This window comes from Zingiber officinale, chromosome 3B (assembly GCF_018446385.1).
Source record: "Zingiber officinale cultivar Zhangliang chromosome 3B, Zo_v1.1, whole genome shotgun sequence".
Classification (NCBI taxonomy): Eukaryota; Viridiplantae; Streptophyta; class Magnoliopsida; order Zingiberales; family Zingiberaceae; genus Zingiber; species Zingiber officinale.
This window is the reverse complement of record NC_055991.1, coordinates 104,225,075-104,228,409: the sequence shown is the minus strand read 5'-3', so window position 1 is coordinate 104,228,409 and position 3,335 is coordinate 104,225,075. Positions and strand designations below refer to the sequence as shown.

General features: G+C 45.6%; 1 long non-coding RNA gene across 1 annotated transcript; it reads right to left on the bottom strand.

Annotated features, from left to right (window-relative positions):
* Nucleotides 1–1,308: 1,308 nt before the first annotated feature.
* On the bottom strand, nucleotides 1,309–2,931 carry LOC121968485. Its single transcript, XR_006108175.1, has 3 exons — nucleotides 2,829–2,931; nucleotides 2,680–2,747; nucleotides 1,309–1,340 (listed from the first exon to the last, which is right to left on the bottom strand). It is a non-coding gene; the product is annotated as an uncharacterized LOC121968485 (long non-coding RNA).
* Between the last annotated feature and the right edge of the window lie 404 nt (nucleotides 2,932–3,335).

Here is a 3,335-nt window from a genome sequence, read left to right as displayed (position 1 = left end):
CAGTGCTGGAATCCTAGCTCGTGCAGCGATAATATCAGTGATCTGTGTCGGGACGGCTGCAGGAACTGGCGGAAACACTGGAGCTGATACTACCGGTGGTACCGCGGAATAGATCGGAGGAGGAACTCCCGGTGCTGCTGTATATACCGGAGCATAGGTCGTCGGTGGTACTGCCTGGGGAATAAAAGTGGTGGCAACTGGAGGTACGGTAGGAAAAGGTACCGGATGTAGGCACTGGGGTACAGGTGCCACTGGTATAGGATACACAGTAGATCCAAGTGGTGGTGGCACTGAATACGCCGTAGGCTGCGCTGGAGCAGATGTCGGGTACACCAATGGTACTCCTGATGGTACGGTAAACAAGGTAGGCGTGGATACCGTCGGTGTGGCCAAAGTAGGTATCTCTACAGGAGCTATCGGAATTTGAGAGCCCGATGCTCCCATCTGTCCCTGACTGACAGGCTCACTAACAGTGGGCATCTCTGGCATATCCGAGATCCCGTGGTCCTCCCACGTGGTCGTCCCGCACCACGTCTCGCAGCAATACGAGTAGATCGTCTCATATCTGATTAAATTAAATAAATACCAATATAACCTCCTCAAAATACCTCAAAATTTCGAAACGAGAAAATCGACGGAAATCTGTAAAATCCGAACATATCCAGATAAACACGTAAAACTCATAAGAACACACCGGTATCGCAAACGATGCTCTAATACCAAATAAATTGGTATCCGATAAACTCAAAAATCCATAACTCAAAAGCAGGTATCATAAACCTGCTCCGATACCAAATAAATTGGTATCAGATAAAATCCCAAAAATCCTAAATGCCAAACAAGTATCGTAACCTGCTCTGATACCACTAAATTGGTATCAGAGTCCCTGTCCGAGAAAATTTCGGCAGCATCTCCCCTGTACGACGGACAATCAAAATTTTCTACAAGCACTAAATACTCAGCCACAGGCGGCTGGAATAATAACAGTAATGAAAATCAATCACCACGCAGTTTATATATATATATTCAGCCTCTGGCTGACACAACCACGCAGTAATAATACTCTGACTCGAAATCAACCCTACTCAACTACACTCGTAAAGCCCAAATCCGATTTTTTACTCACCTCTTCTGCCGTCCAGGCAGGCATGTAGTAGAATAAAAACCAAATCCAAATCCATCGATATAATAAAATCTATATCATGTCCATAAGCAAATAAATCCAGAACATAACAAGTGCAAACAGTCTAGAACAGAAAAGGAAACCAAACGAAAAACCAATCACATCCTCGAGGTGCAGTGGGGACCAGCGACTGGAACTCCCTCCTGACAGCATCAACCTGAAAATAACAACAATGGAGGCGGGGTGAGTCCAACACTCAGCAGGTACAATTGATATGCAAAGTAAAGAAATAACACCTAGCACTAATCATGCGTACAGTCTCCTGATAAAGATAAAGGTAACTACAAACCGAGGAGAACAGGAGAGAATCTGTACTAACCAGGACCCGGTAAAAGGAAAAACAGTCCGAAAGGTATAGAAGACCTGTATGCATGTCAATCAAGGTATCCAAGCAATGTGCAGCATATAAGTGCAACAAACACAAACACAAACAATAAATGCATCATGCATATGATGCCAATGTCATGGTCACCCCTGACGCCAGTCAGCCGACTCACAACAACAGTGGGACCGAGTGGGTAGGGCTGTGACAACCGTGCACTCTGCAACACTACTCCTGATGAGTGATCGAGTGGACGGGATGCTGTCGGAGTACATACGTACTCCTACCCCAAATCATAAATGGGGGAGCGCAATGCTCTCAACTCCCGGTACGCTATGACGGGGAGGAATCTCTAACGTGCTACACGCTGCGTCACACTACCCCTGAGCGGATCAACGGAGCACCGGAAGAGTCAAACTGACGTGCTACCACGCTGTATCTCGCTACCCATGAGCGTCACAACGGAGCACCGAACAGTGATGAAACTGGCAATGTGCTCGACAATAATGGAGCAATCTATCGCACAGCATGCGATCATGCAAATGGTGCATGTCACTAAGCATGGTAATATACTAATCCAACCTCTGGACATATCATAATGTGCACGAAAGCGAATAAATCATATCAAGATATACTGATCAATAAGGTATCAAACCTAGGTCCTGAACATGTGAAACGTGGTTATATCACTACCCATGAGCATGATAGATCAGGTACAAGACCAATACGAGATGCAATCAAACAATCAATCAAACAGGTAACATGTATTGGGCAGTGATTAACCGAAATAAATAGGAAACACAATTAATGCAACATATTATTTTCATTACTAAGCATATCAAAGACAATAAGTCAAAAGTACCCGCCTCCAATAGGAAATGTCAAATCTGGTCCGAACACGACGTCGAGATACTCGTCTCGCGTCAAGGTCCTGTGATACCAACAGAGATATATTTTATTTAGCTAAAATTCCAATATAAATAGCTAAATAAAAAGCTCTGACACTAAATTAGGGTAAAACCCTAATCACATATCCTCAATTTACCTTTTTAAATCTAATAGTTAATTAGGGTTAGCAACTAAATCCCCAATCAACCCATTAGATTAAATCCAAACCTAATTCCCTTACCACATAAACATCTAACTACAAAACGCATCAAATTCCTACCCTTACCTAAATTCACAGCCTTGATTGTTGATCCACACACACGATTTGTTGTTGCCAGCAAAGGTATATTGCTGCTGTAAACAAATAAAACACCAATGTAATCAATTAACCCACTAACATAAGAATTTGCAAACACAGAACCCTACCTGCCTTACCCAAATCTTCTTCCTCTCTGTCAATAGGCTATAGAAATCTGTTGATGCTCGAAATCTTGTGGCCGACGACAATACAGAGGGAAGAAGGCTTGTTTACTGACACTATGCAGAGGAACAAATTGGCTACCGAATCTGGGCAATTGGAGTAGGGGTATGCACTGCTCCGTCCGGCCTCAAGTGATGGCATCGCCTGGTGCGGCTCGGGAAGGAAGAGTCGGCCGGAGAACTAGGGCTCGACGGCGGCCCGGCGCTAGGGTAAAGAGGTGCGTTGTCGGCACCTAAGGCAAGAAATCGCTCGGCTCCTGCTCGGTGTCAGCAATGCTCGGGCACAAGGGAAACACCGGGGTCGCGATCGGGAACCGAGAACTGGCGGCTCGGTTGCTGGCGGCTAGGGCACAGAATCAGTGAGGAAGAAAAGGAAGTGGGTGGCGGCGAGGAAGAAAGGCTCGGCTTCACCGAGAAGAGGAGAAGATAAAGAGAGGAACCGCCGTGGCCGGCGGTTAGGGC